We start from the raw sequence: 12,744 nt of genomic DNA, 5'->3' as shown, positions 1-12,744 counted from the left end.
AAGTGGACTCCTCTCTGGCCCAGGGTAGGTCCAGAAATGCCACCCAAGAACCAAGGCTTGGAAATGGGGACCCTAAGAGCCCACTTGGTGCTCTATTCCACTGTGGCAGAGCTGGGACCTGTGCTGTAAGACAAATTCCCCTTTATTCTTCCCTCTGCTTTTCTCAATCAGAAGGAGTCTCTCCTCATAAGCACCACAGCTGGAAATGTGCTGGGTCACACCTGAAGTCAGCATGTCTCAGAGTCTCACCCAAGGCCCACAGTGTGTACTGCCTGGCTACTACTGCTGATTATTCAGGACCTACAGGCTCTTCAGTTAGCAAGTGATGAAAACTGCCAAGACAAGGTCCTTCCCTTCAAGGCAGCAGCTTCCCTTCTGGCCCAGGGTATGCCCTATCCTACTTTGGTTTATATGATATCCAATTTGCAAAACAAAGTCCTCTTTCCTCTTTCCTCTCCTCTCCCCAAGTGGAAGGAAGGAGTCTCTTTCAGAGCTGTGAACTGCACTGCCTGGGGTTGGGGAAATGGTGATGCAAGCATTCTCTTTGCTGCCCAAGCTGGTGTCTCACTGGGTCACATGCCCCCAAAGTCCACTGGCTCCAAGGCCAGCACAGCACTACAATTTACCTTGGAGTTGCAGTCCTTGTGGCCTAGACTGCCTTTTAAGTTTATTTAGAACTCCAGAGTACTTTAGCCCACAGTGGTGAGGCCTGCCAAAACTCAGGTTCTGACCACTGGGATGGGTGATTCCCCTCTGGCTAGATCTGGTTTAAATACACCCTCTGTGGGTGAGCATCAGCTAAGTTCAGCCTGGTTTTGCTTTCTGCTGTGACAGAGCATCACTGAATTCAATGCAATGTCTCACAATTGCCGTGCTCTTCCTCTCCCAAATGCACAGATGCTCTCCATGCCATGTGGCTGCTGCTGGGGCATGGGGGAAGGGCAATATGTCAGCAATTCAAGACTATCTTTCCTACCCTCTTCAGTAACTCTTTCAGTGATAATTAAGTTAAAACCAGGTACTCTGATCACTTGCCCGATTTTTGGTTCTTGTGAAGGTGTTTTTTTGTATAGATGTTAAATTTGGTGTCTCTGCAGAGAAGACGATTAGTGGAGGCTTCTATTCAGCTGTCTTCCTCTGCCTCCTCCCCTTTCTTAATTTTCTCCTTAGCAGTTATCACTATCTGAAGTTATCTTGCTTATTAGTTTGCTTGTTTACTGTCTACTCTCTTCTACTCAAATGTAATCTCCACAAAGATCAAGATTATTACCTCTGGGTCACTGCTTTATCCCCAGTGCCTGACATAGTGCCTGACATGTAGTAAGTGCTCAATAAATATTTGTTGAGGAAGGGAAGATGGAAGAAAGGAAAGAAGGAAGGAAGGAAGGAAGGAAGGAAGGAAGGAAAGAAGGAAGGAAAGTAGGTCTTGGAACAAGAATTCAAAGCCTTCTGAGTTAACTGCTTAGCCTCTGCTAAGCAAGGTTGTATTTAGACTTTGGCCTAACACCCATGCACGATTGTTGCTGTTAGCTACAAACTCGAAACTTTCTGGTCATAGAACTTCCCAGTATAGAGCTGTATCACTGCCCTAACAGCTCTCCCTTCTGAGAGAGGGCATTTCTGCCCATCTTCCCTATCCCTCTTAGTGATTCCTGGCTGCCTAGAGAAAACAGATAGTAGGAGGAGGAAATCATACTCTGGCACGAGCTAAATTTCTTTTATTGCCTTAGTGGCTTTAGAATGTCATGATTTGCAAGCTATGTTATAAGACTGCTGTGGTTTGAATATTTGACTCCCTCCAAATCTCATGTGGAAACATGATCCTCAATGTTGGGAGTCGGGCCTAATGGAAGGTGTTTGGGTCATGAGGGGCAGATCCCTCATGAATGACTTGGTGCTTTCCTCATGGTAATGACAAAGTTCTTGCTCTATTAGTTCTGTGAGAGCTGATTGTTTAGAGGAGCCTGGCACCTTTCCCCACCATTTGCTTCCTTTCTCACACGTGATCTTTGCATATGCCAGTTCCCCTTCATCTTCTATCATGTGGAAATAAAGTGAGGTCCTCGCTAGAAGCAGTTGCTGGCACCATGCTTCTCGTACAGCCTGCAGAACCATGAGCCAAATAAACCTCTTTCTATATAAACTACTTAGCCTCAGGTATTCCTTTGCGGCAACACAAATGGACTAAGACAATGACTCAGTGTAGTAACACCTTTTAATGGTTTGTCTTGGTAGCATGGTTGTTTAGAATGTAAAATAAAGAAAGGGGCCACTTAATTCCATTAGTCTCCTTTTGCTATTGAATATTTTAGTAGATACTTTTTATTTCTCCCCCTCCTTTTTAAAGTCAGTATTGTGTTTGTAGTAATAATATTAATGGTAAGATTATATGTAAAAACCTAAACAACATGCTCTGGAAACATTTTTTAAAGATGCACTTGGTTTAAAAGGGTAAGTGTATGAACACTTTCAGAATACAAAACAGCCAAAAGTTATTCTAAATCCATTTGTTTTCCCTTCTTATGTGGGCACTAATGTCATATGTGCCACATATAGCTAGGTAACATTTGAAATAAAATTGATTGATTTTCAATATAAACTGTTACAATGCACTGATTGTATATAAAACTTTGTATATGACAAATTAAAGAAAAAAACTCATGAAGTTATATGGTATGAATGGTGACGGATTGAGGAGATGTTCAAGATAATTTTAGTCATAGGTAATATTAACTATTCCAAGGCACTATTTTGGTTGCTTTGTCTATATTAGTTTATGTAATGTTGGCAACAATTCTATGAGGTAAATGCTATTATTATCACTCCATTTATATACGGGGTAAGTATAGCATGGGGATACCAAGTTACTTGTCCAATGCCACACAGTTAGAAAGTGGTGGAGCTTGAATTGGATCCCAGAAGTCTGACCTTAGAGCCCTTTCTCTTAACCTACTGCATTGGTACTCTTGACTGTTAATAGTTCCCTTTCCTACTTGAGATAATTCCCTCATCTGGAGAAATATGATCATGGAAGGAAGTAACAGGAGACTGGATCTGCTGAGGAGAAAGTAGTCCCAAGTTTTGAAAGTTTCTGTTTTAATGGACTGTGTGTATGTGTGTGTGTGCATGTGTCTGTGTATGGCTGTGTGTATAAATGCATATATATATATATATGTATATATGTATATATATGCAATCTTATTTATTTATCCCTGCATCAATAGGTTCATATATACCAATAATAAAGATCAGAAAATATAATGGTGAAAAAGTATTCAATTGTTGATAGCAATACCAGGCTGGGTGCAGTGGCTCACACCTGTAATCCCAGCACTTTGGGAGACTAAGGCGGGCAGATCACTTGAGGTGAGGAGTTCGAGACCAGCCTGGCCAACATGGTGAAACACCATCTCTACTAAAACTATACACACAAAAAAGAAATTAGCCAGGCATGATGGTACATGCCAGTAATCTTATCTACTCGGGAGGCTGAGGTGGGAGGATTGCTTGAACCCAAGAGGCAGAGGTTGCAGTGAGCCAGGATCATGACACTGCACTCCCACCTGAGTGACAGAGCGAGACTCTGTCTCTCAAAAAAAAAAAAAAAAAAAAAAGAAATAGCAGGGTCTGTTCCAAGATGGCCGAATAGGAACAGTTCTGGTCTGCAGCTCCCAGTGTGATCCATGCAGAAGAGGGGTGATTTCTGCATTTACAACTGAGGTACCTGGTTCATCTCATTGGGACTGGTTGGAAAGTGGGTGCAGCCCATGGAGGGCAAGCCAAAGCAGGGCGGAGCATCACCTAACCTGGGAAATGCAAGGGATCAGGGAATTTCCCTTTCCTAGCCAAGGGAAGCCATGACAGACCGTACAGGGAAAATTGGGACATTGCCACCTAAACACTGTGCTTTTCCAATGGTCTTAGCAAATGGCACACCAGGAGATTATATCCCGCACCTGGCTCAGCGGGTCCCATGTCCATGGAGCCTTGCTCACCGCTAGTCCGAGATCTAACTGTGAGGTGGCAAGCCTGACTGGGGGAGGGGCGTCTGCCATTGCTGAGACTTGAGTAGGTAAACAAAGCAGCCGGGAAGCTCAAACTGCATGGAACCCACTGCAGCTCAATGAGGCCTGCCTGCCTCTGTAGACTCCACCTCTGGTGGTAGGGCATAGCTGAACAAAAGGCAGCAGAAACTTCTGCAGACTTAAACGTCCCTGTCTGACAGCTCTGAAGAGAGCAGTGGTCCTCCCAGCATGGTGTTTGAGCTCTGAGAAAGGACAGACTGCCTCCTCAAGTGGGTCTCTGACCCGCATGTAGCCTAACTTGCAGACACCTCCCAGTAGGGGCCGACTGACACCTCATACAGTTGGGTGCCCCTCTGAGATGAAGCTTTCAGAAGAAGGGTCAGGCAGCAATATTTTCTGTTCTGCAATATTGGCTGTTCTGCAGCCTCTGCTGGTGATACCCAGGCAAACAGGGTCTGGAGTAGACCTCCAGCAAACTCCAACAGACCTGCAGCTGAGAGACATGACTGTTAGAAGGAAAACTAACAAACATAAAGGAATAGCATCACTATCAACAAAAAGGATATCCACACCAAAACCCCATCTGTAGGTCACCAACATCAAAGACCAAAGGCAGATAAAACCACAAAGATGGGGAGAAACCAGAGCAGAAAATATGAAAATTCTAAAAACCAGAGCACTCCTTCTCCTCCAAAGGATCGCAGCTCCTCGCCAGCAACGGAACAAAGCTGGATGGAGAATGACTTTGACGAGTTGACAGCAGTAGGCTTCAGAAGGTTGGTAATAACAAACTTCTCTGAGTTAAAGGAGGATGTTCAAACCCATCACAAGGAAGCTAAAAACCTCGAGAAAAGACTAGACGAATGGCTAACTAGAATAAACAGTGTAGAGAAGATCTTAAATGACCTGATGGAACTGAAAACCATGGCACGAGAACTACATGATGCATGCACAATCTTCAGTAGCCGATTTGACCAAGTGGAGGAAAGTGTATCAGTGATTGAAGATCAGATTAATGAAATGAAGTGAGAAGACAAGTTTAGAGAAAAAAGAGTAAAAAGAAACAAACAAAGCCTCCAAGAAATATGGGACTATGTGAAAAGACCAAATCTATGTTTGATGGTGTACCTGAAAGTGAAGGGGAGGATGGAACCAAGCTGGAAAACAGCCTTCAGGATATTATCCAGGAGAAGTTCCCCAACCTAGCAAGGCAAGCCAACATTCAAATTCAGGAAATACAGAGAACACCACAAAGATACTCCTCGAGAAGAGCAACCCTAAGACATATAATTATCAGATTCACTAAGGTTGAAATGAAGGAAAAAATGATAAGGGCAGCCAGAGAGAAAGGTCGGGTTACCCACAAAGGGAAGCCCATCAGACTAACAACAGATCTCTCGGCAGAAACCCTACAAGCCAGAAGAGAGTGGGGGCCAATATTCAGCATTCTTAAAGAAAAGAATTTTCAACCCAGAATTTCACATCCAGCCAAACTAAGCTTCATAAGTGAAGGAGAAATAAAATCCTTTACAGACAAGTAAATGCTGAGAGATTTTGTCACCACCAGGCCTGCCTTACAAGAGCTCCTGAAAGAAGCACTAAACATGGAAAGGAACAAGCAGTACCAGCCACTGCAAAACCATGCCAAATTGTAAAGACCATCGATGCTAGGAAGAAACTGCATCAACTAATGGGCAAAATAACCAGCTGACATCATAATGACAGGATCAAGTTCATATATAACAGTATTAACCTTAAATGTAAATGGGCCAAATGCCACAATTAAAAGACACAGACTGGAAAATTGGTTAAAGAGTCAAGACCCATCCATGTGCTGTATTCAGGAGACCCATCCCACATGCAGAGATACACATAGGCTCAAAATAAAGGGATGGAGGAAGATCTACCAAGCAAATGGAAAGCCAAAAAAAAAAAAAAAAAAAAAAAAAAGCAGGGGTTGCAATCCTAGTCTCTGATGAAACAGACTTTAAACCAACAAAGATCAAAAGAGACAAAGAAGGCCATTACATAATGGTAAAGGGATCAATTCAACAAGAAGAGCTAACTATCCTAGATATATATGCACCCAATACAGGAGCACCCAGATTCAGAAAACAAGTCCTGAGAGACCTACAAAGAGACTTAGACTCCCACACAATAATAATGGGAGACTTTAACACCCCACTGTCAATATTAGACAGATGAACGAGATAGAAGGTTAACAAGGATATCCAGTACTTGAACTCAGCTCTGCAACAAGCAGACCTAATAGACATCTACAGAACTCTCCACCCCAAATCAACAGAATATACATTCTTCTTAAAACCACATCGCACTTATTCCAAAATTGACCACATAGTTGGAAGTAAAGTACTCCTCAGCAAATGTAAAAGAATAGAAATCACAACAAACTGTCTCTCATACCACAGTGCAATCAAATTAGAACTCAGGATTAAGAAACTCACACAAAACCGCACAACTACATGGAAACTGAACAACCTGCTCCTGAATGACTACTGGGTAAATAATGAAATGAAGGCAGAAATAAAGATGTTCTTTGAAACCAATGAGAACAAAGACACAACGTACCAGAATCTCTGGGGCACATTTAAAGCAGTGTGTAGGGGGAAATTTATAGCACTAAATGCCCACAAGAGAAAGTAGGAAATAACTAAAATTGACACCCTAACATCACAATTAAAAGAACTAGAGAAGCAAAAGAAAACACATTCAAAAGCTAGAAGAAGGCAAGAAATAACTAAGATCAGAGCAGAACTGAAGGAGATAGAGACACAAAAACCCTTCAAAAAAATCAATGAATCCAGGAGATGTTTTGTTTTGAAAAGATCAACAAAATTGATAGACGGCTAGCAACACTAATAAAGAAGAAAAGAGAGAAGATGAGCATTTTTTCATGTGTCTGTTGGCTGTATGAATGTCTTCTTTTGAGAAATGTCTGTTCATATCCTTTGCCCACTTTTTGATGGGGTTGTTTGTTTTTTTCTTGTAAATTTGTTTGAGTTCTTTGTAGGTTCTGGATATTAGCCCTTTGTCAGATGAGTAGATTGCAAAAATTTTCTCCCATTCTGTAGGTTGCCTGTTCACTCTGATGGTAGTTTCTTTTGCTGTGCAGAAGCTCTTTAGTTTAATGAGATCCCATTTGTCAATTTTGGCTTTTGCTGCCGTTGCTTTTGGTGTTTTAGACATGAAGTCTTTGCCCATGCCTATGTCCTGAATGGTACTACCTAGGTTTTCCTCTAGGGTTTTTATGGTATTAGGTCTAACATTTAAGTCTCTAATCCATCTTGAATTAATTTTCATATAAGGAGTAAGGAAAGGATCCAGTTTCAGCTTTCTACTTATGGCTAGCCAATTTTCCCAGCGCCATTTATTAAATAGGGAATCCTTTCCCCATTTCTTGTTTCTCTCAGGTTTGTCAAAGATCAGATGGCTGTAGATGTGTGGTATTATTTCTGAGGACTCTGTTCTGTTCCATTGGTCTATATCACGTATGTTTATTGCGGCACTATTCACAATAGCAAAGACTTGGAATCAACCCAAATGTCCATCAGTGACAGACTGGATTAAGAAAATGTGGCACATATACACCATGGAATACTATGCAGCCATAAAAAAGGATGAGTTTGTGTCCTTTGTAGGGACATGTAGGGACATGGATGCAGCTGGAAACCATCATTCTTAGCAAACTATCACAAGAACAGAAAACCAAACACCGCATGTTCTCACTCATAGGTGGGAACTGAACAATGAGATCACTTGGACTCGGGAAGGGGAACATCACACACCGGGGCCTATCATGGGGAGGGGGGAGGGGGAGGGGGGGAGGGATTGCATTGGGAGTTATACCTGATGTAAATGACGAGTTGATGGGTGCTGACGAGTTGATGGGTGCAGCACACCAACATGGCACAAGTATACATATGTAACAAACCTGCACATTATGCACATGTACCCTAGAACTTAAAGTATAATAAAAAAAACAAAACAAATATGAAAAATGAAAAAAAAAATTTTCTAGTTTATCTGGAAGAATAAATATTAACTAATAGCAAAGAAATTTTGAAAAATAAAATGATTAAGATAAGATTTGCCCTACCAGTTGTTAAAATTCATTACAAAGCTATAATAAAATACTGTAGCACTGTCCCATAAATAGAGACATGGACCAGTAGAATCATAATAGAAAAATTAGAAATAAACCCTCATGTGGAATTTTTGTGTTATAAAAGAGTCATTGAAATTTACTGGAAAAATGAAATATTAAATAAGCACTATTGGGACAACTAGCTAATTATTTACAAAATAAAGCCGGTTTAATACCTCACTCCTTATGCCATATGAAGTTTTCATATAATAATACAAAATGTGAAAACAATAAAACCGTAAATCAATAGACGGAAATATGAGTGAATATTTTTATAATCCCAGGGTAGCAGCGGCCTTTTCAAGCATTATATGAAATGCATAAATCATAAGGGGAAGATTGACAGGTTTGACTACATAAAAATGAAAAAATTCTATACAACAGAAAATGTCATAATACTGAAAGACAAATGACAAATTGAGAAAGAGCACATGTGACAGACAAAGGTTAATTTCCTTCATCTTACAGCCTATTAACAAAAATACAAATACTTCAACAGAAAGAGGGCAAAGGACATAAACAGAAAAATCACTAAAGAAAAGTATGCATGGCCAGTAAGCCTATAAAAAGCTGTTCAATATCACCTTTAATCAAATAAATGCAAATAAGAACCATAATGAGATGGACTTTGTCACCTTTTGACTTACCAAATATTTTAAGATAGGCTTTGTTTTTTAGAACAGTTTAAGATTTATAGAAAATTTGAGATGTTACAGAGATTTCCCATATATTCTACGCCAAGTTTCTCTTATTATTAACATATTACGCGAGTATGGTACGTCTGTTAAAGTTAATGAACCAATACTTACATGTCATTATTAATTAAAGTCTATGTTTTTTTTTTCAGATTTCCTTAGTTTTTACCCAATGTCCTTTTTCTGTCCCAGGATCCCATTCAGGATACCATGTTACATGTAGTCGTCATGTCTCGTTATGTTCCTCTTGGCTGTAGTAGTTTCTCACACTTTCCTTTACAATTTTGGAGTACTGGTTAGGTATTTTGTAGGATTCCCCACGACTGAAATTGGTCTGATGTTTTTCTCAGGCAAGAGATAATGTAAGATTGGGGTTATGGATTATTAGGAGAAAGAGCGTAGAGTTAAAGTGCTGTTTTCATCACATCATATCAAGGATACATACTATTGACATGATTTATGTCTGTTGTTATTGACCTTGCTGAGGTAGTGTTTGTCAGGTTTCTCTGCTGTAAAGTTACACGTGCTCTCTCTCTCCCTCTCTTTTTTCCTTCCTATGCTGTGCTCTTTGGAGGAAAGTCACTATGTGCAACCCTCATCTAAGGAGTGAGGTGTTATGCGCCCCCCTCCGTGGGGGCAGAATGTCCACATAAGTTGTTTGGAACTCTTCTGCACAGGAGATTTGTTTCTTCTCCTCAGTTTATGAATTTATTCAGTCATTTATATCAGTATGGACTCATGGATACTCATTTTATACTTTGGGTTATAATTCAATACTATAGCTTGTGCTCAAATTGTTCTAGCTTTGGCCATTGGAAGCTCTTTCAGTTGGCTCCTGTGCTCTTTTGACATACCCCTCCTCAATGTGTGTGTGGTGTGTGTATGTGTGTGCATGTGTGTGTGTGTGTGTCTGTTAGCACATCCTTGTTTCTAGCACTACAAGATGCCAAACTCAACTTGTATGTTTCCTGACCCCATCTTAGAATCAGCCATTTCTCCAAGAAGCCCTCATTTTTCTAATTGAAGAATGATATTATAAACTGAGATCTGGATACTTGGTGTGCTTTTTGCTCCAAGGGTGTCATTGCTTCTAGGCTCTCTCAGCTGACAGAGCAAAGAAATATGTATGTATACTAACGCATGTATATGCACCTATCTATAATCACTTCTATACATAACCATCTATATCTATATTAAGTTAAATCTGAGCTCATACTGATGCCTCCAACTCTAATCCATTACCACATGGATCATTTTAGTTTCCTCCTCTTGTTTATCTATGAATTTCCATGCCAACAGAACAGTAAGAAACCCTGGTTCCCACTATCTGCTATGTAGTCAATTGATTAATTTCAGCATACATGCATAACAATATCAGAATTGCTAACATATCCCCATGGGAATCAGACTTTATCACTAGATTACAGTGCTTATGTGCAGTTCCTTGTGTTAATCTTAGGAACTCCACTCTTTTTCCTTTCTCTCTCTCTCTTTGTCTTTCTTTCTCTCTCTTTCTTTCTCTCTCTCTTTCTCTCTTTCTCTCTCTTTCTTTCTCTCCCTTCCTTCCTTCCTTCCTTCCTTCCTTCCTTCCTTCCTTCCTTCCTTCCTTCCTTCCTTCCTTTCCTTTTTCCTTTCTTTCCTCTCTCTTTTTCAGGGTCTCTGTTGCCCAGGCTGGAGTGCAGTGGCATGATCATGGCTCACTGCGGCCTTGACCTCCTGGGCTCAGGTGACCTTCCCACTTCAGCCTCCCGAGTAGCTGGGACTACAGTTGCACACCACCATGGCCAGCTAATATTTGTACTTTATATAGAGACGGGGTTTCACCATGTTGCCAGGCTGGTCTACAACTCCTGGGCTCAAGTGATCCTCCTGCCTCGGCCTCCCAAAGTGTTGGGAATACAGGCATGAGCCACCGTACCTGGCCCTACTCCACACATTTCTAAAATTACTTAGAATCTATTACCCCCAGTCCTTCTGGTGAAATTGTTTCATTTCTAACTGTATTTGTAACTGTGACAGTTAGATTCTCTTGTCACAGTCTGCATGCCTTCTTAGAATCCTGGCCTCCTACATGATGTTTTAAAACCATATACATTAAGTTCACTCTTCGTGCTGTAAGGTTCTATGGATTTTGACAAATACATAATGTCATGTATCTACCATTACATTATCATTGCAGGTAGTTAACTGCCCTAAAAATCCCCCGTGCTTCACTTTTTCATCCCCCTCACTGCCCATCCTCTGAGTCATGGGGAACCACTGATCATTGTATCTACAGTTTTGCCTTTTCTAGAATGTCATATACTTGAAATAATGCAGTATGTAGCCATTTCATGCTGACTTTTTTCACAAAAGAATATGTGTCTTCATGGCCTGATAGCTCAATTCTTTTTGGCATTCAACAGTATTCCATTGTATGGATGCGCCACAGTTTGTTTATTCTTGCACCTATAAGAGGACATCTTGGTAACTTCCAGTTTTTGGTGATTATAAATAATGCTGCCATAAACATCTATGCAGGCTTTTGTGTGGGCATGGGTTTTTAAGTCAGTGGGTAAATATCTAGGAGTACAATTGCTGTATCATATAAGACTATGTTTAGATTTGTAAGAAACTGACAAACTGTCTTCTAAAGTGGCTGCACTATTTTGCATTCCCACGAAATATGAATGAGAGTTCTCAAAGCTCTACCTCCTTGCCAGCACTGGAGTTTGTCCATTTTTTAAATTTTAGTCATTTTTTTTTTTTTTTTTTTTTTGAGATGGAGTTTCACTCTTGTTGCCCAGGTTGAAGTACAATGGCGCCATCTTGGCTCACCGCAACCTCCGCCTCCCGGGTTCAAGTGATTCTCCTGCCTCAGCCTCCCAAGTAGCTGGGATTACAGGCATGAGCCATCACGCACGGCTAATTTTATATTTTTAGTAGGGACGGTGTTTCTCCATGTTGGTCAGGCTGGTCTTGAACTCCTGACCTCAGGTGATCCGCTCGCCTCGGCCTCCCAAAATGCTGGGATTACAGGCGTGAGTCACTGCGCCTGGCCAAAATTTTCGTCATTCTAATAGGTGTGTAGAGGGATCTCATTGTTGTTTGAATTTGCAATACCTAGTGACGTATAATGTTGAGCATCTTCATATGTTTACGTGCTATCTGTGTATCTGATTAGGTGGGATATCTGTTTATATTTTTTGCCTATTTCTTAATTGAGTTATTTGTTTTCTCATTGTTGAGTTTAAAGACTTCATGGTATATTTTGGATACCAGTTTTTTTCATCACATATGTGGTTTGCAAATATTTTCTCCCAGAGTGTAGCTTGTCTTTTGATTCTCTAAAGAGTGTCTTTCACAGAGAAATTTTGAATTTTAATAAAATCCAGTTTATCATTTTTTTCTTTCATGGGTTGCACTTTGGTATTGTATTTAAAAACTAATTGCCAAATTCCAGGTCACATGGATTTTCTCGTGTTATCTTCTAGAACTTTTATAGTAGTGCACTTTATGTTTAGGTCTATGATTCACTTTGAGTTAACTTTTGTGAAAGGTTTAAAGTCTATGTCTAGAGTCATTTTTTGCATGTGGATGTTTTGTTGAAAAAATGATCCTTTCTATATTGAATTGCCTTTGCTCCTGGTCAAAGATCAGTTACCTATATATGTGTAGGTCTGTTTTCTGGGGTCTCTATTCTGTTCCGTTGATCTACTTGTCCATCTTTCACCAGTAGCACACTGTTTCCGTTACTGTAGCTTTATAATAAGTCTTGAAGTTGGATAGTGTCAACCTTTTAACTTTATTCTCCTTCTCCAGTATTTTGTTGGCTATTCTGGGAATTTTGCTTTTCCATATAAACTTTAGAATTAGCTTG

This window comes from Macaca mulatta, chromosome X (genome assembly GCF_049350105.2).
Source record: "Macaca mulatta isolate MMU2019108-1 chromosome X, T2T-MMU8v2.0, whole genome shotgun sequence".
Classification (NCBI taxonomy): Eukaryota; Metazoa; Chordata; class Mammalia; order Primates; family Cercopithecidae; genus Macaca; species Macaca mulatta.
The sequence above is the reverse complement of the archived record's forward strand: the minus strand, read 5'-3'. Positions refer to the sequence as shown.